The sequence below is a fragment of the Anas platyrhynchos genome, chromosome 1 (assembly GCF_047663525.1).
Source record: "Anas platyrhynchos isolate ZD024472 breed Pekin duck chromosome 1, IASCAAS_PekinDuck_T2T, whole genome shotgun sequence".
NCBI classification, from domain to species: domain Eukaryota; kingdom Metazoa; phylum Chordata; class Aves; order Anseriformes; family Anatidae; genus Anas; species Anas platyrhynchos.
In genome coordinates, this window is record NC_092587.1 from 33,731,643 (window position 1) to 33,759,015 (window position 27,373).

The window sequence follows — 27,373 nt, forward strand, 5'->3', positions numbered from 1 at the left end:
AAGAGGAAGTCCTGAATTTCAGAAAATCCCAAAGAGAGGCCTATGGCATACAAAAAAAAAAAAAAAAAAAAAAAAAAAAAGATCTCAAGATCTGATCCACAAAAGGTAGAATTAAAAATTATACCTAATCTAAATGTTAATTGAAACAGATTTTGAAACAGTTTGTTTTTGGGACACGTATGTATTTAGATGTCTTGTTTGCTCGTTAGAGTATTTCAGCTAAGCAAATATATGCTTTTATCTCTATGGTATTTAAGTTCTGAATGGTCTCACTGTGACTGGGTAGTATAAGGTCTCCCAACTCTTGGAAGGAACCATTCCCTAAACATGAATGCATTTATCAGTGCCTTCCTCCCCAGATCATTCCAACAGTTCTATGTTATCTATGAAAACCAGCTGTATATTAGGCTATATCAAAAGATTCATGTTCAATGCATATCAAAAGGCCAGCAGGTTGAAGGAGATGATTCTCCCTCTCTGCTCTGCTCTCTTGAGGCCACAGCTGCATTCAGCTCTGGGGCTCCCAATTTGAGAAGGACATGGTCCTGGTAGAGTCAGTCCAAAGGAATGTCACAAGGATGATCAGAGGGCTGAAGCACCTCTCCTATGAAGAAAGGCTGAGAGAGTTAGGAATGTACAGCCTGGAGAAGAGAAAGCTCTGAAGAGACCTTCCATTACTTAAAGAGGGTCTGCAGAAAAGATGAAGAGGGAGATGAGGACTCTTTATCAGGGAGTGCAGTGATAGGTCAAGGGAGAGTGGTTCTAAACGAAAAGAGATTAGTTTAGATTAGATTAGATTAGATATAAGGAAGAAATTCTTTACTGTGAGGGTGTTGAGGCACTGGAATAGGATGCCCAGAGAAGCTGTGGGTCCTCCATCCCTGGAACTGTTTAAGGCCTGGTTGGATGGGTTTTGAGCAACCTGGTTTAGTGGGGAGTGTCCTTGCCCATGGCAGATGGCTTGGTACTAGGTGATTTTCAAGGTTCCTTCCAACACAAGCTGATCTAAGATTCTATGATAAAAAGATAATACGTGAAAAAAGATGTCTATGACAACATCATGCACTGTGAATGAGAACAAAATAAATGGGTCTGAGTGTATTTTTTTTGCCACTGTTTTTTTTTTTTTTTTGATCTCTAAATTTTTCAATAGTACCTAAAGATCGGTAATACAATTGTCACCAACTGAGAAAACTATAGAAGTAACAGCTACAGTATTCAGGGCCTGTTTCACACATAATGCTTTATCTGTGGCAACAAATAATTCAGCTAATCAAGAAAAGAAGTCAGTCTCACCTTGTAAAAATGTGAGATCTTTGTGTTAATACCAATACAAAATACAAATTTCACAATTCAGAAGATTTTGCAGAAATTAACAGTGATTGGTAGAGATGGACACCTGGAGATAATTTCCACCACTCCCTCATCATTCTCCAACAGTTATCATTTGATCTGCCTGTGCTACCTAAGTTTAGGGGTTTCTGTTAAGCAAATTCTAGGTAGTGAGACTACCTAGAATTTTTAAAGAATGTTTAAAAAAGGTGCTCAGAAATGATTTTGTATGTGTGGTCATTCTTGCAGCTTAAACAAGACAGATTTGGTTTGTACCTTCTGACAGTTATGCAACTAAAATAATATTCACCTGGAAATAAAAGCAAGGAAACAGATTTGGGGTATGGGAAGCTGTAGAATGCCCTATCATTCGAGTTTTATTATTTTGTAACAGAGAAGTTTTCTTAAAAAAAAGGGGGGGGGGGGGGATTTTTTTTTTTTTACATTTGAAAATGTATTTTCTCTGAGGAAGTTGGATATTTAAATATTCGTTAGATATCTTATCTACATCTCTATGTTCCTTTTCAGCCTTGTCACTGGTCACAAAAGGTCAAAAATGTGTGGCTAAAAATTCAGCTACACATTGTCTACATCTGACATGAGTTGCAATAGTGAAGGGTAATTTTTTTGTTTCTGTGTGAATGCTATTGAAAGACTCTAGGGGAATATTGGCAAGAAAGAATATCTTTTCCCAGTGTCCTATAAATAGACAAAGATTTAGCTAATTCATCAACAAAATCAGAATATTAAGAGTTCAGTGTTCCTTTTTAGGTTTACCCATATGTGTTATTAAAACCATTAAGATAATTCCATGAAGGCAGAGATGACATGGAAAGCAAGTTCCTGTTTTCTTTTGGGTTTAATTATCTCTGTTATCAAAACAACAAACTTGTTGTTAGAAGGTGAGGCTTTTGACACTGCTGGGGGTCAGCTTAGTCAGAAATGGTATAGCTTTCATCTCTAAGAACAGATGTTGTCAAGATAAAAGAACAATTATAACAAACTTCTCTACATACAAACTAAATATAAATATATAGATAGACAGCATAGAACATTATAACCATGCATACATTATTACAATGATCAGTATTATTATATAATGTATGTATAATATGTATTTATACACAATTAAATATAAATTATAAATAAACATAATGCTATATATGCATCCAATGTTATAAAATATTAACGAACAAAAATTATGTGTTTATACTCCCTTCTTACAGATAATACCCAAGGAAGGTAGCTATAATGTATCTCCCTGGGGTCTGTCAGTACCATGGTATAAATAGTTGCTTAACAGAGCTTTGGATCCATAACTGGTGTAATCAGGTTTACTGCACTATGAAGCAGATGGCTATATTTGCAAGAGCAACTCCTCTGCCCATCAACATGGCCAATAAGCAGCCATGCTAGTAGCCTGCTGGGATTTTCAAAACATGTTACGTGTCACATAACCGCAAGCCAGAAAGAGTTCTCGGCTCATGGTCACTAGCTTTCACAGAATGGTTTCGGTTAGAAGGGATCTTAAAAATCATCTAGTTCCAACCCCCATGCAATGGGCAGGGCCATCTACCACTGGACCAGGTTGCCCAGAGCCTCATCCTACCTGGCTTTGTACACTTCCAGGAATGGGGCATCAACAACTTCTCTGGGCAAATTGTTCCAGTGTCTCACCACCCTCTGAGTTATGAATTTCCTCCAAACCTCTAATCTAAACCTCCCCTCTTTTAGTTAAGAACCACTTCCCGTTTTCCTGTCATTATTTGCCCAACCAAATAGTTGTTCTCTGTTTTGTTTATAAGCCCCCTTTAAGTATTGCAAAGCTGCAATGAGGTCACCCTTGAGCCTTTTATTTTTCAGGCTGAACAACCCCACCTCTCTCACCCTTTCTTCAAATGAGAGGTGCTCCAGACCTCTGATAATCTTTGTGGCCCTCCTCTGGATCTGTTCTAACAGATCAACATTATTCTTGTGCTGGAGAACCCAGACCTGGATGCAGTATTCCAGCTGGGTCCAAGGCCATAATAAAGGGGCACAATCATCTTCCTCAACTTGCTGGTCACTCCTCCATTGATGCAGCCCAGGATGCAGTTGGCCTTCTGAGCTGCAAGTGTGCACTGCTTGCTCATGAAAAACTTTTGATCCACCAGAACTCCCAAGTCCTTCTCTCAGGGATGTTCTCAATGAGTTCTCCCAGTCTGTCCTCATGTCTAGTATTTCCCTGACCTAGGTGTAGCACCTTACATTTGGACTTGTTGAACCTCATTAGGTTCATGTGGACCCAATTCTCAAGCTTGTCCAGGTCCCTTTGGACCTTCCTTCTGATTTATCAACTGAACCGCTCAGCTTGGTGTCATCTGCAAACTTTCTGAGAGTTCAGTCCATCCTATTGTCTATGCCATAATTTTGCATTTTAAAAATTCCACACCAAAAGTTCTTACCATTGTCCTCAGAAAAACAACAAGAAACCAAAATGAACAATCAAACAAAAACAAACAAATACCCCAAAACATTCTAAAAGATCACCAAGATCAGGAGACAGTTTCATATATTTGGCCTATATTAGATATTTCTGCATTTTTTAAATATGTATTTTCCCTCTTTATTCTCTAAATAGTGATTTCCTTCATTGGTATTTATAGCAATCAGAGATTTTTAGGTCATTCTTGAATTAGGTAGACAGGAAATTGAGGTGGATTTACAGTGTGCTCAACTCTATATTAACCATCCAAGTCCATAATAATAGGAACCAACTTCTGCTAACTCCACTTCTGCCCTTTTTATGTTCCAGCTGCACTTGGAAAACTTTAGTAGCACATAGCCATATGTAAAACCCACTATATATAACTATATAATTGTTATTAATCTTAGCAGATAATCTTGCAAGAAATAAAACTCTCAGGTTTTGTGCTATCAAAATATACATGCAATGTACTATGGATGTATAATAACCTATGTGGAGGACCTGTATTTAGTATACAGCACCATATCCTGCACTAAACCACAATTTGCAGTAATTGAACTTGAGGCTTAGCAAGACAGCTGTACACATGTGGAAGATTTATAAAGGCTTTAGAATGTTAAAATAATCATTTAAAAGCTGTAATATGAGATGGACTTGGCTAGACTGGAACCTTTTTATTTTGCTGGTACTTTATTCTCAAGTTAAAAAAGAGTACTTTGATTTTTTTGTTGTTGTTGTTTTCTTTTTGTTTTTCCTGTTCTTTCCTGTGTAACTGAAATGAGATCTATTACAGGAGAAGACAGAGAAAGATGCTGAATCTTTTCACACACATTTTAATGGTCATTGGGCTGGAAAAAACAACAACAACAACAACAAAACAAACAAGAAAACAACACCAAAAAGCACCAATTCACAATAAAAACAAAACAAAACAGAAACACCAACTCACGATAGCCATATGATACACCTGTTTTCAGTTTGTATGACTTGTATGACTCCTTTCCTTCTGTTACCCTTTTTTTTTTTTTTTTCTTCTTCCCTTACTTTCTGGCAGAATAACATTTGCACTCACTGGTTCCTTGTACTTGAAGTATCTTTAGAGCAGGGTAATCTCTTGGTTTCTGTTATTTTCAACCTTCTGGTATTACATGGACAGTCTGTCACTGAAACTTGCTTTCATCTTTGAAAACCACTAAAATAAACTGCCCCTCTGCTGCAGAGACAGACTGTTTATTTGATACTGCCTGCCTTTATTATTTTATAAAGCTTTGATTTGCCCATCTTCAGTTCTTTGGAACTGTCTGTGGGAAGTGTAAGGGTCACATTCAGCAATATTGCAACAACACAATAACATTAGAAACAGGTAACACCAACAAATTTTATAGTGACCTACAGGAAAGAGCATTCACCTCTGAGAAGAACAGTGGAAGAATAAGGACCTCTGATGAAATAACTTTAAAACAGTCCATTTGAATCATTCATGTAAATCTCAGGAGTGGTAAGAACGTTTGTTCTGTCAAACTAAGAAATTCTGATTATTTCTGAAGTAGGGATATTCTTTTGGAAGGTATGTTAGCAAAACCTCACTGAAAGTGTGTAATAGCAGTAAGAAATAAGTGTTCATTTGTTTGTTTTATAATTTCCAAGTCATACTATGATCCCATATTTCTTAGTAATTTTCTTAGTAATTTTCTAACTAAATCTTACAATATGAATGTCTATGAAAAGTACATTTCAGGACTATAGTAGTAATTTATTTGATGAAGAAAATACATTTGATGAAACTTAAATTGAGATCTACATTATATTTGTTTCAAAAGGAAATGGATTTCCCTTATGCAATTATGCAAATAAAGAAAAAATCAAGGTAGATCAACAATGTCATGAATTCAGAGACCAATAGCAGAAGAATTACCTGAAAACTCCTGTGAATAGAATAGTGATAAATCTTGGGTTGAGGTCTGTTTAAACAGATGGTTTGCAAGATAGTTTCTAATAACATTCACAAAAAGCCTAATCAAATAAATTATTACACTGAAACAAAAGTAGGCTCACTGGAAAATATATCCACTAAAATTACTCAAGAAGTTTTGTCATTAAGTAATGATACAATCTGTTGGAAGAAGACAAAATGATAAAATGATCCTAAACTTTTTTCCTCTTTTTTTTTTCTTTCTTTTTTTTTTTTTTTTCTCCCATTTGAAATGCAAGGAAACTGTCAGGACCAATATATATTAGTTTGCTCTTCTAGTGAGATATGGGAGTCTGTGGCTTACGTTCTATTCAGTATAACTGAGCTATTATTTTTTTCTAATTGTGATTCATTACGAATGAAGAAATGAGCAGAATACCAACTGAGACTTTCTGACTTATAGACAGTAATTACAAGTTCTGAACCAGTTTGACACAGGGTGACACGTAGAACCAGGAGCAGGATGCACAATGACAGGGACTCCCCTCATTTGTCTTGGGTTTTGCTCAAAAAATACCAAAACCTTTCTGCATTTTTAGGTATAGCTTAGTGTTTTTTAGTATTATCATCAGCCCAACAGATAAGAAACTCAGATTTTGGCCACATCTTTTCACAGAAATACATGGGGGAAATGGACTGAGAGAGCGCAAGCATTTCCACCATCTTGTAAGTGACCTTGACTTCCACTGATTTCTTCTACATCTTGATGTCTTTTAGTACTTACTAAATTTTCATGGGAACCAGTGTTTTCTGTGTCTGTCATCTGGAGCTTTGCTATTTCCTTCAGAAACTGAAGAATTTTGTATGTACCAGGATAAGTATTTCCCAGAGAAGTCAGTGAGTATTTTGGGTCAATGACTCAGTCAGGTGGCAGAATGGCACTTGCAGGTCCTGAAAATCCACAAGATGCACGTCTTAGAGACTTGACATAGTCTTGTACGTTCTTTCTGTGTTCTCTCTTTGCAAACCCCTGGACAAAAAGCACAAGTTTTAATTTAACAAACAATTTCATTATATCTTTTAAATGTACTATTGTTGTTGTTAGCTCTTAAAATATGTATTTTTTTAAATTTATTTTTATATCATTTTGCTCTCATTTCCACATGGCTGCTGCACAATGAAATCTATATTTCTTTATATAGGTTAGTCTTCTTTATTGCAAATACAGTAGATGACTTATTTTTTTACCCCTGAGTTTGCCATAAAGAAATGTTTTTAGAATTCCATGATTTTACTTGTTTGTTAATGAAATACTGCTTAAGTGTACTTAAATTAGTTTAAATGCACACATTTGTTTATGGCAAAGGAAACTTCAGAGCTCTATTACATCCCTGGTGTATGATAGTTAAAAATTCTTCTTTATTTTTCTTCTCTCTCTCTCTTTCTCTTTCTCTTTTTCTTTCCCCTTCTCTTTTTTCTTTTTGTTCTCCCTTCCCTTCCCTTCCCTTCCCTTCCCTTCCCTTCCCTTCCCTTCCCTTCCCTTCCCTTCCCTTCCCTTCCCTTCCCTTCCCTTCCCTTCCCTTCCCTTCCCTTCCCTTCCCTTCCCTTCCCTTCCCTTCCCTTCCCTTCCCTTCCCTTCCCTTCCCTTCCCTTCCCTTCCCTTCCCTTCCCTTCCCTTCCCTTCCCTTCCCTTCCCTTCCCTTCCCCTTTCCCTTCCCTTCCCCTTCCCCTTCCCCTTCCCCTTCCCCTTCCCCTTCCCCTTCCCCTTCCCCTTCCCCTTCCCCTTCCCCTTCCCCTTCCCCTTCCCCTTCCCCTTCCCCTTCCCCTTCCCCTTCCCCTTCCCCTTCCCCTTCCCCTTTTAAATGTATTTTATAATATACAGTTATAAATATATTTCTTAATTAAAAGACTTGATTCAAAATAAAGAAATTATATATTCAGGGCAAATTCAGAGGGAAAGCAAACAAACAAACAAACAGGAAATTTTCATTAAGATGATCTCTCTTGTTCTTTAGTTAGAGAATTATAATATATGTAGTCCATTTTGGATAACAGTTTAAAATTAAACTGGATAAAATTCAGCAGAATAACACAGAAGAAATTGTTATGTCTGATCACTGCATCAGCAGAGATCACTCATAATATTGGACTTTTTATCTCTAATTTCTAGTTTTGCTAGAAAATTTATTCTGCCATATGTTTGATATAATAGTATAGAGCTCCTTTATTCATGGATGTGAAAAGGAATGGCAAAGAAAATAATAATAATAATAAATGTTCTTGTGAAAGTCCTGAAGCAATTGAAGAAGATCAGTGCAATATATTCCCACCAAATGTTCACTATCTTTATACAGATAACAAGTTGCAGAGCTGTTTTATTTCTCACTGCTGATACATTATTTTCTTTTCTCCCATGCTGTGTCACAGCATGCTGTCTTGCTTTGCAACATTTGAAGCCATGAGACAAATCTCTAAAACACAAGAAAAATGTATGTAGATGTTGTTTAAGAAGCAACGTACCTCCACTGGTGACCAGGTATTTTGCAGGTGGATTGTCATTCTGAAAACATAACATTTACATAATTACTGGTTCTAGGATTATACTTGTAAACATTTCAGCTTCTGCCTGCAGAATTTTAAGTATAAGAATAGCTGTCTCAAAAAATTCTGTGATTATTACTGTTAGTTAATTTACCTAAAACCAGCAAGATAAAACAACAGCAACCACAAATTAATTCCTATCTCAGAGTTTGCAAACCTATACTGTATGTACTGCAAGGTGATGATGATATACAAAGGTTTGACTGTTGCAGTCATCATACAGTCCTAATTTAGAGCATAAGTAGTATTATATCTCAGACTGAAGGACTGACTTTAATGAAAGTATAACAACTATATTTGCCACTAACAGTATTTTTACATCAATTCTTAGAATATGGCAAGATTTGCATTCCTTTGGGTATCTGAGTAGTTGATAACTGTAACCGTGTTTTTGTTATTTTTAATATTTTCTCCTCCTTCTCTCAGCTCCCCAAGTAATAACAATATATATTTATGCACAAAACCCTTTCAGCATACAACAACAATTTTTTATTTCTAAAAACAAATTCTATACTATCAACTGTATCCTACTTCCCCAGAGAAGGGTTTAGAAGTCTTTGAAAGAAAGCACGCGTCCTAGGAAAGGTTCATTCATGACTGCCAAGAGGAAAATATCCCTGCTTTCTCATATCCTGTACTCTTACCAAGTATCCAGCTGCCAAGCAACAGCATGTAGGAGACATAATGAAATGTGGATGATTTGGAAAGAAAAAAAGTCTTGTAATTAGCATAGATGACCATATTTAGAAATTGGGAAGCACAAGAATGTTGTAGGTTCTGGGATCAGAATATTTTTCTCTGCCTGCTCTAGTATTTAAATAGCATCCAGTCAAAGTCCATTTTTCCCTCTCATAGTCCGGAAACAGGACAGGCTAGTAAGAAAAGGATCATATGGAAGACTCCCTGTTGATTTCAATTTGTTTCTTTTCTCAAATCTTCTTTAAGTAATTCCAACTGAATGAGCAAGTCCTGCCACAATTAACCTATCTACATATCTATGTGACATTTAACTCCCCAAAGAAGGAAGAATGAAGCATTTTGTTTTGGTTTACTTTGTTTTTAAATCAGTCAGGTATCTATTAGCAAACACTCTGCATCCAAAAACAGAACAACATTCTGCCACGCTGAATTGCTATTGTACCTGAGGCACCTTACTGAGTTTCAAAACTCTGGTTTTCTCAGTGCTTTTTAAAATCACATGAACTTCACCAAAGATGTGCATCTTATACCACTCCCTGAAGAAAACATGAGTTCTTTGGTGATAAAACCTGTGTGGTCTGTTCATGCACTTACTCAGTTGCTTGGTACCAACCTTGTTATTGTTGATTGATATTGACTGCAGGGAAGTTCTCAGCCAGCGCAGTCCTATCCCCTCTCAGAAAGGCTGCTGTAGGCATTGCTACCCAGGCAGAACCTACTCTGGGATCTCTGGAGAGTGAAAATGTTGCATAAATCTAAGAGAGAATAATTTATAACAATTCACACTCTAAAAAGCATTAAAAAGGAGTGTAGACAAAGTCTGGGTAAAGACTAAATAGGAAAGAATCAAACAAATATATATTTTTGTAATGATTTTTTAAATGTTTACCTCTTTCAGAGGTAAAATAGCTCTTAAATTTTTAGCACCCTAGTCTATATCCATAGCTATATGTAAATAGCTAAAGTTTTTAAAATGAAATAAAATGTAGAGCTCCTTGTTGGTTATACTAAATACTAGTTAGGATAGGGCTTCAATAGGTTACAATAGGATTTTGTGGGTAAAAATATTAATATTACATTTTTTTTTTTAATAATTACATTCATCTCTAAGATGTACTGCTGCTTTGTTCATTGCTAGTATGAAATTGATAAAACTGATTCAAACTGATAAAGGAACAGGAGGATCAGAGATAATTAAAAGGAAATAAAGGATTCCTGAGCTTCTGATCTTTATATTATATTAAATAATAATAAGTTCAGCCAGGATAATTGAAAGTGTCACTAACCTCACATGTTTTTGGATGTATCAATTAAAAGTAAAATAAAGTGCCTTGTGGAAAATAAAAGCAAATCAGATATCAAAGAAAGAAAGAAAAGTTCAATGAAAGACTAAATGTAAGTTGCTTGGCAGAAGACGGGAAAAAAGATCTGTCCTTACTCCCACTAAATGAAAAGGGAAATTCTTTTGTATAAACCATCTTCTTGGGAGATCATTATAACCTGGTGAGCTCAAATTTCAAGGATTTATAGTGAATTCTCATCCTGGTTTAGTGAGAGAGACTGTTCTTATCCTCTGCTGAAGAGCTTATTTATGCAATGATAAAACCACATGAGTTCTATCTCCATCAGCAGGGGTCAAGACACAGGTAAGTAAGTGGACTGATATCTATTGGGTATGCTTAATGAAGGACAGGAACAAATTTAAGTAGAGTATTGTCAAATTGCAAGAAGTCTCTTTCCTTCCTTATTTGCATATATTAGTACTTTGTTTCCTCCTTTTCTCTATAGAGATTTTCTTATCTATGCCAAGCATCAGGGTGCTTTGAATGACTAGTTCAGACTGGAAATGACGAAAAGAGGTCATCTCATTCAGATCTCTAGTCAAAGCAGGGCTAACTTCAAAATTAGGAAAGAGTTCTCTGGGTCCTACCCAGTCAAGTTTTGAATATCTCCAAGGTTGGATATTCCACTGCTTCCCCAGGCAACTCGTGCTCGGCCACATCCATGGTGAATTTATAGCTGATCTGAATTTCCCCTCCTTCAGCTTGTGACCTCTGCAGCTTGTCCTTTCACTGTGTTCTAATTTGAAAAATCCAGCTCTTCTCCATAAAATCCTTCTGGTGAAGACTGAAATCAGATCAGCTTTCTTTTTTTTTTCTTTTTTTTTTTTTTTTTCCAGGCTGAACAAACCCAGCTTCCTCATCCCTTTTTCATATAACAAGTACTTCAACCCCCTCATCATTTTGGTGCCCCTGTGACTGGTTATTGACACTTGGTTGATCTTTCTTGCATGGAGAGGTGAACCTCAACACAATATTTCAGTTGCAGCACCACAAGAGCCGGGTAGAGAGAAATAACCAGTTCCTTCAACCTGCTGGCTATGAATTTGCTATCGCAGCCCAATATGCAGGAGGCCTTCAGCACTCTCATGCCACACTCATTTTCTGTAGATTCTGTCACCCTTGCAGTTATCACAGCAGACTTCCTGGATCTGTTACTTTGAACAAGTCTTTCTGTAAAAGTAAATGGGCTAAAGAAGTAAGGGTAACAGTATTCACATGCTTCCTACTAAAAACAGGGGAAAAAGGAGACAACATTTTATTTTCTTGTTGTTTGAACAACCATTAAAATTAGTAAGCATAACATTTAGCTCTTAATTTATAGAAATAAAAGATAAGCTTACATTCCTTTATGGAATCAGGTGACAGAAACAAGAAGAGTCTCCATCCAGAGCACAGACATCTACCAAGATGTGAAATAATTTGTAATTCTGAGCTGTGCTGGTAGACAATAAGTACTTGGAAGAGAAGGAGGGGGAGTGAGAGAGCAATTGTGGTGAAGTTCAGTTGCCTAGCAAGGTAAAACCAACACAGCTATATACATGAGTGAAGTCAAAAGAGAAATAGCAGAAAAAAAAAAGGAAGGATCCAGTGGTTATATATCCCAGAGTAAGACCTGTATGGAGAGGTTTGGGACTCTGTCTTGAGAGAAATTAAAATATAAATAGTGAGAGTAAAACATTTAGAAGATACTAAAAGGATACTGCTAGCATGGCTTTTTCCAGCTGTTAGCCCTTTGTGCTAAATACCTCCCTATTTGTATGTTATTGCTATTAATACAATATAACTTTTACAGAAATAAAAAATAGTTCTTTTTGTAGTGTAAAACTTCTCAAGTGTCTAATTTGGTTCAATGGCAAATAGTTTTACAGCCTTACAGATGGCAATCTTCAGCGAGCTTGTACACACCAAAAAAGTACAGATTTAAGTGGCCATGTATTGTATAAAAACACCACTCTAAGTAACTTGATTTTAATCTAATTGAGTTTGATTATTTTAATACCCTTCAAATGGCAGCCTGAAATTGATCTATGTGGTTAATACAGATTGGTTAAAATTTATAAAATGTATACATAGACAATGAGAACACTGAACAAAAGCCCAAATGCCCCTTCTCTATATTCCCTCTCCCTTCCATAATACACTGTACTGCAGGAATGAAGGAAGTATGAGATTGTTAAAAGTTTTCACAGAATTAGAATATTTCAGTTATAATTTCTTCCCTTCCTAGCATGCCCTCTCCATTCCCAGAAGGGCCCTGTTTATGTCACATACATAAACATGTCTGTAAGTAAAATACCTTTGTTCTGAGAATGCACCAAGTAAAGAATAAAACTTTCTTTAACAATACTATGAATACACAGTGTTATGACTTCAAATTATGGACTCAAGCTGAAGTTATATTGCAGGGCAATTTTAAAAATAAGTTTAAAAACAATTACAGCCTATTTTGTACAATTTCATCAACTATTTCTTTCTTTCTTTTTTTTTTTTTTTCTTCTAGGAGTGGTTTCAGAAAAGGGTGTCTCTCCAGATCTGACAGAGTTCAGCTTTACTGAATGTATCACATACACCCAATTTCATTTTGTGAACACAACAGAAATGATGTAAGAGATGCCTGAGTAATTCCTTATGCATCATATGTATGATATATGTATGCCCACTATCCTCTTTCTTCTACATTGCAAATTAAAGGATGGGCAGCAGTGGAAAACACTGTACCAACACACACACATGCACATGTGTGCAGAGGACACGCTGCACTCCATGGGCACTAAGGCTGTGCCTGTGCTAAGCAACACTGCATTCTTTATCTGTGTGAGGAGGCATCTCCCACCCAGGCAGTATAGAAGCCCAGGGTTTGCTTTCATAGCCACGTGAAAAGGGGTCCCACCTTTTTGGTAAATGCAGAGGGAGAGAGAACACCTATTCACTGATATTCTGAAAGGCAGACAGGCTTTAGTCCCTGCCTTGTGCCTGTTCTCTCATCACATAAAAAAGCCATGCTGGTGCAAGCCCTGGACAAGTAGTTCAGGGCTGCATATGCACTGCTAACTGCTCTTGTCCCTCACCTCCTTCATGGAAAATTTCTGTGTTGGGAACATGTCCCCATCCATTCTGCATGTCTCATGCATAAGGGAAAACATGCAGAATTCCTTTATTGCACTGTATGGGAAGAAGCAGGATCAGCTCCAACAATAAGATACAGTTTCAACAGAAAGAGTTTGTTCATGCCCTGTTTTGTGGGTGCTCTGAAAGGGGACAGGCAAGGTAGTGCCCAGGGTAGATATTTAAATTGATCCCCAGAAGACAGAAGTCAGCTGTATTTTATACAGCTTTTCAAGCTAGAGTGACTACCCTTTGTGTACAGTCACCTGGGTGGGCATACGGTTGTAGCAGAAATTTAAGGTGTCTCGTTTCAGATAAACAGGAATAAAGATTTATCCGGCTTTACACAGTGCCTCTGCCTAGGTCATGTATTTTTGGTCTGATACTCCGGTTGTTGAGGCAGAGGTATCAAACACACCTGGTGTGATACTCACCACACAAATCCCACTGACTGCACAGGCGGGTATGCTCCAACCACAGTAGCTGATGATCTTGACATCCTTTCCTTTTCTGTACCGCCCCTCTGGCACATGCACACATTCTTGCTGCAGACACAGGACCACCCAGCCAGGACTGGTACACTGATTCCAGTGTATCAGCATTTGAGATGCTGAGGTTCACAGCAGAAGTATTTCCAGACAGACAGCTTAGTACAGAGTCTGAGACACTGCCTTCAAGAGTAAGCAGAGGAAATATTAAGGTATCAGCTGGCTCATATACAACATGCTCTTTAAATTGATCTTTGTGGTATAAGCAATATTCTGTGTTTTTAATCCCAAATAGAAAAAGATTACAATGAACTAGATGTTAATATCCTAGTGACAAATGTTAATGCATTATGTTATACTGGATGGTGGTATTTTATTTTATACACCCATAAAATATGAAACTGCCACCATCCCACTGTATGTTCTGGATGTGTTCCTTCAGATTTTGAGTTCTCCTTTTTTTCTGCTCAGTATGAAATTGTTAATGAAAATGATGGAAGAGAAAACACCTGAAAAGTATTAGACAAACTGTTTATCACATTTGGGCTATAGATCGAAGCCCAAATGGAAAATATATTACGGTCCCTTTCCCATGCATAATCTTGCAAAGTATAAATTTAATAATGGAATCTGCAGGGTGCTTCTTCCTTTTCAGCTGGCATGTGTAGGGTAGGCTGGAAACAAAATAATTTACAGAGAACTACGGTTACATGCAGACATTTCTTACCACAGGTTCCTGAGTAAGTTTTGTCCACAGAAGAGTTAAAATAGGATTGGGAAAGAAGGTTTTGGAAGTGGCCCTGAGCCACATAAAAAAGACAATTATTTCTTCCTCTTCACTCACACTTTTATGTTTCCAAAGCATTACTCAATGTTCATCAGAGCTGCAGTCAACAGTTTGCCAGAAATTCAGAATTCAAAGTCAAGCTTAATTTGAAAAGGCTACTGGCTAATCACTTTTTGGCTTCAGCTGACAAATGAAGTATGAAAACTGCCAGCAGCTGTGTATTTTGTTCAATTGTTTGATCTGAAAACTAGACAGAACAGAGTAGGGGGTACAGAGGAAAGAGTGAGCATAACAAAGTGGAAAAGGGGAACATGTTGTCCTCACAACAAACAATTGTGCGCTAAAGTGACTAATTAATCATTCTGATGGATATCTCCATTGACCCAAATTAAGCCTTTGCTAGTTTCATATACATATTAGAAATTAGTTGTCACATGGAGTTTGTTAGCATACTGCTACTCCAGTTCTTGAAGGCAGTATGAACAATGCAGCCTTGATCAGTCTCAGGGCTGTGAATTACTAGTATGACTCCATTCTCTCACTGGACCATGTCTAACAAGTCAAAAATATACCTGTTTCCTCTTGTTTGTACTTTACCCTTTGCCTCTTGACCTTAAACAGCCAGGACATTCCACTAAAAAGGACATGGAGCAGCAGGAAGGGTGGTATAATACAGTCGTAGAAAGGGGTACTATTGTTACACTGGCTGGTAAATTTTCACCAAGCATCAAAATATACAGAATAAATAAGTTAGACTGCAAAAAATAAAAATAAAAATGTGTGCCACTGCCCAGGGTCAAATGACAAGATCAGTCAAAATGCAAACAAATTTTATGGAAAGAGGTTTCAATGTAAGGTCATAAGCCTCCACAGCATCTGGACAAGTTCCATGCACTAAGAGTAGGTGTGACTGGAAAGTGAAGAGAAGGTCAGAAAAGCAAAGAGAAGTTAATTTTATAAGAGTCAAGAGAGAAAGCAGAAGTCAGCAAATTATTTCTTTAGAAAAGTCTTAAAATTATTTTATCTGTCCCTTGTTCAGGAAAAAATGTTGTTTTAAACATTTTTTTTTCCCAGTAAACAAAGATTGTGCGAAAGTACCTACCTACAAAATCAGTGCCCCCCCCAAATAACAACAACAATGCATATACACACACACACACAAAATAAATTAAGACATTACATAAAGTGACAAATCCCACTCTATCCAAAAACTCCTCAGGAGTCCCAACACAAACAGACACACAGAAGAGAAGTTTCTTTCCTTCCTCAGCACACCAAGGGTTGTGCCACTGCTTTGTAACACGGTGCCCATATATAGCATATGTTGGTGCCACATCCTTATTCCACAATGCACGATGGAGATAGGCTCATGTCAGTAATGGCAGGGCAGGGATACACCCTGGCAAACCTACAATCTTGTTCCTTTTTGTAATTCATTTTCTTCTCAACTTGAGAGAATCTGTGGCACTGTGCAGCACTGGGGAGCATGTGATTGGCAGCTCCACAGGAGAAGTATACTGATGGCAAGTGAGGCAGCAATGGAAGAGCAAACCCTTTTAGCCTGACCTTTTTCCCTCCCCAGTACAATCTGTGCCAGAAGAACTTGTTGGAATACTCACTTGGCATGTGGGGATATGTCTTTACATTTAATAAGAAATTTAACAGTCAGATTCCCAAGCCAATGCCCCTGCCAGCGTTGTGAGAGCTGGCATTCTGAACTCATTTGCTTTCTGTTGATGCGGTCCTACTCCACATTTGCCATCTGTTTAAAACACACATGAGAGATAACAAACTTTGTTTTAAATCCGTGCTCTGAATCAGACCTCTGTTTCAGATGTATCTGAATGTTGATCTCCTACCTCCTAGCTGATTATCCTAAAAACTGAGTGTTGCAGTAAAGAAACACCAGCAATTCTGAGAATCTAATTCCTGCATTTTCATCATAGCAACCCCAAAAAAGACATTGCTGCATTGTCGAAGCAATTATATTTCAAAATCTGACTGTTGCTTTAAAAGTAGTCATTTTCATATTAAAACTGAAACAATTACCAAATTTTCTCCAAATTCAGAATTATTTTCGGTCATTCAAAATCTTTGTTTTTCCCTGATAGACAATTTTTCAAAGATTCCACTCAAATATATTAATATGGGAACTAATACCAGCCAATTTCTTGAGTGAAAATGATAACACTGTAATTTGACAAATCTAACCAGGAATTAGCTTAAACTACAATTTACACAGCAGATTCTAGCTGAGGAAGAAGACCAGCTTTTGGAGTAGTTCTTAGTAATGTGGACTCCAGCACAAGTAAACCAAATCTAGCTGCAAAACATTGTAAATAAGGTCTCAGGAAGCTGCAGAGAAGAGTTGTAAGAAACTAAAATGTGGTTTAATTTTTGTTATAAAACACTCATATTCCAGCTCACAAACATTTCTGTGTTAGCATGGACTTCTTTGTCTTCTGAACTGCAGGCAGTAATTACAGGATGAAGATTTCACAAATGAAGAGTTTCTCAGGGAAACTCAGGTTTCTTTCCTGACAAAGCCATCAGCTAGCATTTCCTCTCAGTACAAGAGGATAATTTTAAAAATGTTTCAATGGAATTGAAAATTATTCAGACTGTAGCTATTTGTACAACCAAACCAAGCCAGCAGCATAAGGTTCAAAAGGAAAGGCTAAACAGAAATCTATAATTCCTTGAGTGCATCTGTATCACAAAATTCAAGCATTTACGTGAAGTCACTCAAGTTAAATTGCTTCTGAATAACAGGACATTACCTGTTGAGTATTATTGCATTGATCATTGTTTAAAATCTTGATTTAAGAAAGATTTAAATTAACCTAGAAGAAACAGAAGTTTAAACTGTGTCTTTCTCTCCACTGAAATTCAGTGTAAACTCAATGGTAAAATTGCATAAACAGACAGTAGTGATTACACCTGATATTTGGTGAATTTTCTTGTGTAGACAAAAAATATGAGGATTCTGTGTCTGTAAGTAATACAATTAGAGATGAGTTAGGTGTTGATCAGCTTCAGTTTCCAGGGTCTGTAAAAGTGAAGTGGACATGACAGAAAGACAAGTGTGTCTCCAAATGCAGGAACAAGTCCAGATGTTCAGATGCACAATAATGAGATATGGACTGTCTGAATATATTAATCAAATGCGAAGCTCAAAATACTTTTGTCTGAGGCTGGAATTGTATGAACATAATTTTCATATTTTTTAAACAAGATAAACAAGTAATCCTCAGGTCTTAGTGTTCAGTCATATACATATATATGTATGTTTTATACTAAATTTAAATGATTCACTACTATGATAGCTTCATAACAACTATATACATATGAATATATATGTAGAAAAGAATGTAAAACAAACATATTTTATCACTCCTTTTTCAACCATAAAAAACATTTCATATTGTTATACTGTACTGAAAATGTATTTAAAGTGATTAAAACATGTATAAATCTGGTGTCTACAAGTATAAATGCAAATGGAGTCAACAGCTATGACATAATATGAAGTAGTCTCTAAACAGGGACAAAAACCTATAGAAACTTCCTGATAAAAATGAAATCTGTGTTTTCAAACATTTTACTCAACAATTTCTATACTGCTTAAGAGTGAGATTTTCAGAAGTGCTCTAGAATGAAGCTCTTTAAAAGCATTTTAGCCCTTCAATGACCGTAGTTAAAATTACTGTGGACAAATATATTAGTGCTGCTAAATTCTGGATCTCCGGTTTAAGCTCACAGGAAGTGAATATTGTAATGTACAGAGAATATCTCTGTTTGAACTTTGTTCAGTGTAGGAGCATTTTTGCTGGACTGTTTCTTAAGCTGGTTTAAGCATCTCTGATATCCTCTCTAATCACAGCCTAACACTACTTTAGTAAAAGAAAAATATTTTATCTGTAAGGTAAACTAGATCAATGAGATAATCCAGCCAAGAAAGGGAAAGAGAGGAAGTAATGGAAGGAAATGGAGGAAAGGAATTAAAGTGAGGAAAAAAAAGGGAGAAAGGAAGGAAAAAAAAAAAAAAAAAGAGAGAGAGAGAGAGAAGAGCAATATATTAAAAAAAAAAAAAAAAAAAAAAAAAAGCAAGGAGAAAAAAGAAAATGAAAGAATGAAAAGGAAGAAGAAAAAGAAAAAAGAGAGAAAAGATTAATTCTCAGTTGTCTCAGTTCCCAAATTCAGTTCAGTACATGACCACCCAAGCAGCTAAGCCACCACACCTGAAGGGGCAATGTGAGGGCAGAAACAAATGACTGGAATGTGAAAAGACAGGAGGAGTGTACTGACCCCACACTGCTGACATAAGAAATGCAGATCAGATCCATTTTCAGGCTTTGAGCAATTTCTGACAAGAAGCAACACTGCCATGCTTTGCATGCTTAGCAGACCCATGCTAAGAGCTGGGTCTGCTCTTACTGAGCCCCAGCAAAACACATGCATCCACCAGATTCAACAGCAACTGAGCAGCCATTTTGAAGATGTGGGTGATGCCTTAACAGAAGTGCCTAAAGCCAGAGACATACTCTGAAGTTCTTTGAATGTCCATGGCTTGGTGACTTTGGAGTAGGCATAAACGTGACAGCTTCTAGTACCTGCACACAGGAGGTGCAGAGCTATACTGCTCTAAGTAGGTCAGTACGACTGAGCAATACAAGTTTCCTAATGTACACTTTCCCTAGAAATATTTCAGAAGTAGAGGATTCATAGTTTATTTTCTGGCAAAGCACCTCTGGTGTCTATGCAATGTTGCAGGCAACTCTCAAGTTTATATATTTACATCATTCTCCCAGTGAAGCAGCTACTCCTGTAAAAACACAAATTTGCTTGTGTGGCTTTGCTTGTCTGTTCTGGGGCTCCTCTCTGCAAAGCTTTTGGTCAGGGCACATCTCTGCTTGCCTTTCCTCTCAGCTGAGACAACAAAAGCCTACAGCACACAGCTTAGGCACAGATATATTTTTATACGATTGTTTTTTATTTGTTCTGCAATGCTGTAAAGATGCATTTCACAAACTGGTTGGGCAGCACTTAGCTTGGAGTTGTGAGAAAAAAAAAAAAGCTTTTTGGGATTTACATCATTGGAAATGCTAACTGTAGCTGGTGAAATTCACTGGAGAGGGAGCAAAGTCAGAGTTCACCAGGGGGGAGCTCAGCAGAAGCACTTGAGTAAAGTTGCTGTAAGAGGTGAAGAATCTTTTTTGTCAATAAAACAGCTCCATCACTGGAGCTTCATAACAGTGGGAAGCAAAACTTCATATTGTTTACTGGTACCATAACAGCAACACACATTTTGCACACAGACTGCATCTAAGCCATTGAAACATATTATGAGTATGGGTACTTGGGTAGTGATTTTTTCTACAGTCTCCAGCTGAATAGGAAAAGATCATTAAAAAGGATTTTTTTTAAAGATTTGTTTTTCCTGTCTGATTCAGTGCCCATATACGTGTGTATATGTATGTGTGAAGATGCATAATATATTTCAGTAGTAATCCAAAGCAAGTCAGGGGGCTTTTACCTGGGATAGGGTGGAAAACCCAGTATTTGACCCTACTGGCCTGCCACTTCAGTTTTGCACTACTCCCAGGGGCCCTGCAGCAGACAGAGGCAATGGATAAGAATGGAAATTGCAGTGGGAAAGCTCAGCACTTGCCCCCTGGACCATGCACCTACCCTGCCAACCCACAAGGCCAGGGAGAACATCCTTCCCTGAAAAGCCTGTGGAAAAAAACAGTAGAGGGGGAGGGTTTTGTCTCTCACCAAACCACCCTTGGGAGCAGCATTTGCAGGATGCGTCCATCTGGCCTCTCTGGCCACTGCAGCTGTGGTTGTTTGAAATGGGGTTGCTCTTTGCTGGATGTATGTATGCTGTGCAAAATGCAGAGCAGACAGCTCAAAAAAGGTGGGGGCAGAGGAGAGTCTACCACTGGAATACAAGAAGCACCTTCACCAGAGAAAACCATATATTTTTTTTTTATAGTTGTTCTTATCCTATTGCTGAATTTACCCCAGGGCATCTTTTGGCTCTGTAGTGGAGAGACATTAAAGGAAGCCTTGGAGCCTGCTGTGGTCTCTATTGGTTCTCCAGATGTGTCTCCTCACAAAGCCTTTCGTCTGCATGGGTACAGCATTGCTGAACTTCTGAGCCCCTTCACTCTTCATTAACACTTAGCAAAACCTCGTTCCCACACCAAAGGTTTCCACAGCTTGTGAGCCAAAGGTACATTATCACATGGTTCCCCTTCCCAATAGCTCATGTTACTTGTACAGACTGCATATGGAGCTGTGGGTCTGGTTTTTAGCATTTTATAGCCTGTCTTCTGTTGGTTTAGTATGGTAATATGAACATTGCTAAAGACTCTACTAGAGTGGCACTTACAGTAAACCTGGAACCATGTCATGCCCTTAAGCCCATGTTCAGACACAGCCTCTTTGGCTGCAGTGAAGTTCTTATCATATTTGTCTCCTTTTAAGTGTAGACTTCAGAAAAATAAAGCTTCTCTTGTAGGCTTATTCAGTGAATGTAGTTAATTAATGTGTTGGCCCTCACCATTGTTTTAGAGTTTTGGTTGCATTATTTCTGAGGGAAAATTAAGGAAAAAATAATACATAGGTCTTAACCCTTGTATTTCTCCATAGATTTCCAAAATGTTTGGAGTAGCACACAACAGGAATAAAACACCTTTCTTCATTCTTCAGTAGAGAAAGGACTGCAAGAGCTAAATTTAGATATTCTGCTCAGGATCTACAATATCCCTGCTATTCCTGGAAACATAGAAATATCTAGGAGACTTCCACAACAGCCTCTCTTTCAGTTCTTCCCCATCCTTTCTACCATGAAGTTTTTCCTAACATCTGGTTTGAATTTTCCTTGCTACATAAGCCTCTCTATCGTATTTTCTAGCTCTCTGTTAGTTCTGTTGTTCTTTGCAGATTCTTTCAACAGGTTCTTCCAGCTTGGTACTGAAAAATGGATGTAATATTTCTTCTAAGCTCTCTACAGGCTTTCATGAGACAGAAAGATGAGTCTGTAGGCAATGTAATCATAGTTCTGTGATTAAAGAATTTGCCTGGAGGGGAAGAAAGTAGGGCTCAACTCCTCACATTATCACAGATCCTGCAATGCTGATGGTAAACTGTGTAGGCCCAGATCCAAAGAGGTATTAGGGGCTCATTAAAGGTTTCTTGTTCCATTCAATTACAAGACTAACCTCTCTCCTACATTTCTCCTTTCATGCTGGTAGGTTTGCTGAGAGAATGCTTTCAAGTTGAGGTACGCACTGGAAATGAGCAGGGGAACCAAGTTCATTGCCGTTGATGACACTTAAGTATGAGACAGAAGCCAAACCGTTGTTAGTCATGTCAACAGTGATTTACTTTTAAGCCTTTGCAGACCTAAAATTCAGGCATGTGAGGAAATGCAGCGTTGAAAAATGAGGTGCTGATAGAGTCTGGGCACCTCCGAAGATTAAGCAGGAGCTTTCAAGAGCTCAGTTTTAGGTTCTTAAATTCGAAGTCTTACTTAAAAACATTATCACCTTTCTTGATCCAGGCCTTGTGATATCTGTTTTTGTGACTCCCTGTTTGTAAAGGGATTTGGAAATACCTACTCTCCCAAGTATCTCTTAAATGAGATATTAGTTCTTGAATATTTTGTGGGGTATGAGGCTTAATATTTTCATGGAAACTGAGTAAAGCTCAGATAACCAACGGTTTCAAGCTGCAAGTTCAAATTAAAAAATATTGTAGACTTTTCTCATTTCTTAGTTAAACAGTCTAATCTCTATGCTTGCTATATAAGCAGAAAAAAATGAGACTAAACTACAGAATCCATATCTCTGTGGATGTGAGGTTGTCATTAGGAAAATGGGGTATATATGGAGCTTATTTGTCCAGGAACAGACATTTCAGTATAATAGTTTCAAGATTACATTTTTGGATGTATTCTCTTTAATGTTCCTATGTCTCATTTTACAAAACTTTGGCGTGCATTTTTACATTACATATGCTTAAATACATTACCTTCTTTAAATTTTAGGAAGATATTCAAAAGTGAAGAGATCAGATATAGCAAAATCAAAGGTTCCACTAAAGCACAGAGAAGCTTAAGTTTTTATGAAAAAAAAAAAAAAAGAAATATTTTTATTGCTAATCTGCAAAACTGAGCTAAATTTTTTGAACAGGTCTTTTTGAAAAGTCTGGCAATTGCATCCTGGAAATACCACAATCTCCTTCACATTGATCTCTTTGCAGCTCTCTCTGTGGTGCCAGCTAAAACTCCTCAGAAACTGGTCTGTTCTGAGATTCAAAAAAGATAGCTAGAGAAGTTAACTCTGATCTCAGTAAATATTATTGTATTCTTATCTCCTGAATTTCTCTGAAAGTTTTCATTGAATGACATACCTACATTCTCTTTAATATAATAGATTTCCATGAGCTGATTAAGCATATTAACCCAGAAGAAAATGAATCTGTCTGAAGAAAGAAAAGGTCTGAAGAAATTGTACTGGATTCCTGAGCTGTGCTCTCTACTGGTCTACTGCAAGGATGTAAAAAATGTCAGCTTGATGCTGGAGACAAAATAGGACCCTGCAGCCTGAAACAGATAAGAAATGGAAGAGTGAGGGCCAGTGGAAGAAACAGATAGGCGCTTTCAGTGGCACTGAACTCTTATTGATTGAAGAATCAAATCCTGAGAAACTCACTCAAAATGTCAATAGAAGAACTGAAAGCAGTTACCATGAGCAGGTGGTAAACACCTAAGAAATCTAAAGCAACTCAATATGAAACTGAGGAACTGTTTCATGGTAGCGTATAACATATGCCTTGGCAGCAGTGCCCAAAGAACAAGAAAAGATGAAGGTTTGTCTTTTTAAAAAAGACGCTGAGAAGAGCAATTAATAAATTCCATGAAAGCTAATAGAAATTACAATAAAAATGAAGTTACAGAAAAATAAATGTATAGGAAATAACAGGGAAAAATTAACACAGTTTTTGTGAAAGAAAACTCACCCTTATAAATCTAGCTGTTAAAAATATGAAGTAAATAAATATAGAACATTCACTGTGTTCCTATATTTTCACAAATGCTTATAGCAAGGTGCATTATCAAAAGCTCTTAAAAGCTTATGACTGTAATGCCATAAAAGGATCTCATAGTTATAATAAATTAGTAGATACTACACTTTCATGCAGAAAGGAAATATTATTCATAACGAGGAAGAAAAAAATTGAATTATATAAAAGCAACATCTGAAAATCACAGTTGATCACAGTTCTCTGAAAATATCACCTCACCACTCATTCAGAAGTGAGATACTGGAAAACCTGAGGTAATACAAAATGTTACGGTATTACTATATACATCTTGATCTAAAAATTTCTCAGAGAGATAGGATGTGAGGAACTAATATTTTCAGAAGTTACATTTATATTCCATTGTGTTATATATGTCAAATTATAAAACAATATAGCTCTTTCAGAATAAGAAGTCATACACATTTAAGTTTAAAACAAACCAAACCAAACAAAAACAAACAAACAAAGAACAACAACAAAAAAAACAACACAACACACAGAACAACAAAGATAAAACTTTTCAGGTTTTTCAGATTGCAGGTTAATATATACTGTAAAATATTCTAAACCTGGTGCACTGCTGAAGGAGAAGTGCCATCATGCTGTTAGTCTTCTGCTAGTCCTCTCCTCTCCTTTTCTCTCCTCAACATTCTGTTTGTTCAGTTAACTTTCAGCTGGTTCCAGTCTTGATTTTACTCACAAGCACCAAAATAAGTGAAAGTTGAAATGTATGGCAGAGACTAGGATTAAATAGCATCCTCTTCAGTGCCACTTCAAGTCAGAATTTTTTTAACTACAGCTTCATAACACAAATCCTTGCTCAGATTTTGGTTTGATAGCAGACTGGGAGATGGTTAGTGTTTGTCCCTGCACCTGTGAACTTAAAAGCCTTCCTAAATCAACCACTTTATACATATACATACAGACTGTATTGAGCCAGTCCTATGCAGCTGAGATAAAAAGCCCATGGCATCTAAACTGCTTCTAGCACCTGACATAGTCAAAGGTAGATATCTTCAGATACCTTCATGTTACAGCAAAATTACTATTATTTTAGTAAGAAGACTAACTCCTCTTCAGGGAGCAGCACTCTGGATGGACAATATTGAATTTCATAATCTCACATCATGTTTTTTGCAATCTATGAGATTAGGAAAAGAGTAGGAATGAAGTTGTGGACAGCAATATTTAATTGGTGTTGTTGTCTCAATAAGTTCTCTTTTATGTCTGGCATCTTCATTGGTCTGATAGTATGTAAGAATTTTAATAACATTAACTGTATGTGCCCCTATCTGACAAAAGTCTTTTTAGAGCTCTTTTCCCTGTATAAGGTATCACCTGGTGATTGTTTGCTGGAGAATTTTCATCCTATGAGATTATATTTGATCTCCCTAGAAGTACTAATGTGAAAGACACTGAGCAACAAATCAAGGTATGATTTCTATAGCCAGAGGGATGTAGTAATGAGTAGATTCATTATGTGAATAAGGGTTCAGAGACAAGGCCATAAGTGTGCCTAGAATGTTGTCATTGTTCAAAAGGAAACAGAAAAAGAAATGCCAAAACAAAAACAGTCTGTCTTTTCACTTGCTTTTGCAGTGTACTTTTTGCAATGAAACGGAGAAAACAGAGAACAGTAGCACACATTTTCTTCTGCCATTTCTTTGCTATATATCTTTAGTAGAAAGCAAAACCATCAGAGCAAACCCACAAGATTCACCCAGACCTAAGCACTGCACCTGTTATATTCATATGCTATAGGAAATAGGAAAGAAAGGCAACGAGTCATTCCTTCTGGTCTTTCATCAAAGCATGACAAAAGCTTTCCACATGTGTAACTGTATGAAGCCCTGGGCAAGATACCATATGCATCACTCCTTTGGAAATTAGTGTGTGATATTATGCTATGGATGAACACTAGAAATATTAAAGGACAATCCTTCTTTTTCAACAGATTAAAAATCTCCCCAAAGAAGGATATAGTATAATCCACCTAAACGGGGATTGGGTGCCTTCTGTAGGCATTCTGATTTGTGTTGATTTCTTTGTGAACTCCTAAAATACACACGAAACAGAGGATTTTTGCCTTTATGTCAATTGCCTATCTCAGTGTAAGTGCATGCTGTCCAGGTAAACCCTTTTCTTTTCCAGCACAAATCCAGGTTTGTTGCTCAGCTGGGCTGAATCCCCCCTTGGCCATTGCTAAGTCTTTAAAAAGAGCCACACACCACACAGGATAGTTAAAAGCCCAAAGAAGAAAACGTTGAATGAAGTGATCTTGTGGGTTTTCATACTTTTATGTGCATGTTGCCTAGTCACACTGGTAGCATGTGGTTGCAGCATAGCTCTTGAAAATCTCTGAAGCACAGAGATCTGTTAAATGCTACTGAGAATATAGATCTCCTAGCAGGCATGTAACCCTCTAAGTATAAGTCAAGAGCTTCTTATGGGAGACAGTAAAGCCACACAATAGGAAGTAATGCCCTTTTCTGCCTCATAGGTGGGGAAAACACATCATTATGGTGGTAGAAGTTGTAAAAATTCTTATGACTTGCACAACTGATATTTTTGTTGAAAATTGTTATTTTGGAAGAGGGCATGGTAAAAGCATAATTTAATTGGCCTAGCTAATGGAAAACAACTCATATACAATTTTTATCTCTGTGTCATTATGACTAGAGTAAGGTTATTGTTTCATCCTTTCTCTTTGTTCCCAATTAATATCATTTATCCTGTCACTATTAGAACTCCACAGTTGTTTGTCTGCATGGTGAAAAACTTTACCATTTAAAAGAAGAAAATACTTAATGAGACAGCAAAACAAGTGAAAGAAAGGATATTTCCACTTATGTTATTGAGCTTAATTTTAGCTGATTAAATCTTACAACTCTGAGTGGCCTCATGGTAGATTTTTTTTTTTTTTTCCAAAACATGGTTTGTGGAACAGTGAAACATTATATTTTGTTGGCAAACAGTTACAAGAATTTAAACCTTTAATCAAGCTCTGCTAAATGCTTCAGTTTATAAATTGTTTATGAGTTAACCAGGACTTTCCACACAAATCTGTTTCACTTTAATAATAGTCTGGAACTTTTCTACACAGTATTCTGTCTAGCACAGTCTTCTACTGTTCAGATCTGGCTACTGTTACAGTCTAATCAAAATTAGTCTCACTTACAGAAAAGCTTAAATATTGTTTGTGAATAAGTTATTGCTGTGAATAATAAATAATAAAACTCTCTAAAGATCTTCCTTCTTGCTCTTTTTATGTACCATACGGAAAAAAAGCAAGCACTGACTCATCTCTACTTACCCATTAGCCTTCCTTGGCAAGCATGATGCTTGGCACAGCTGTTTCTTCTTGCCAGACTGTGATTGTGCTCTCAGCCTCACAGAGCTGCAGTTCAGCAGTGCCCCTGACCCTGTGACCATCCATGGGGATTAATCTGTCTTACAAACGACAGGTCAGTCTGTTGGGTCAAAGGATTTTGTCATGTTGTTAAGCGCTCAGGGTACATGCTTCAACACATAATGCTATAGAGG

At 37.1% G+C, this 27,373-nt stretch overlaps 1 long non-coding RNA gene across 1 annotated transcript; it reads right to left on the minus strand.

The window, feature by feature from the left end:
- Positions 1 to 2,421: 2,421 nt before the first annotated feature.
- On the minus strand, positions 2,422 to 27,373 carry LOC119715640 (uncharacterized). The gene is made up of 5 exons (XR_005262906.2): positions 27,144 to 27,373; positions 13,894 to 14,130; positions 9,625 to 9,766; positions 8,232 to 8,271; positions 2,422 to 6,741 (listed from the first exon to the last, which is right to left on the minus strand). It is a non-coding gene; the product is annotated as an uncharacterized lncRNA (long non-coding RNA).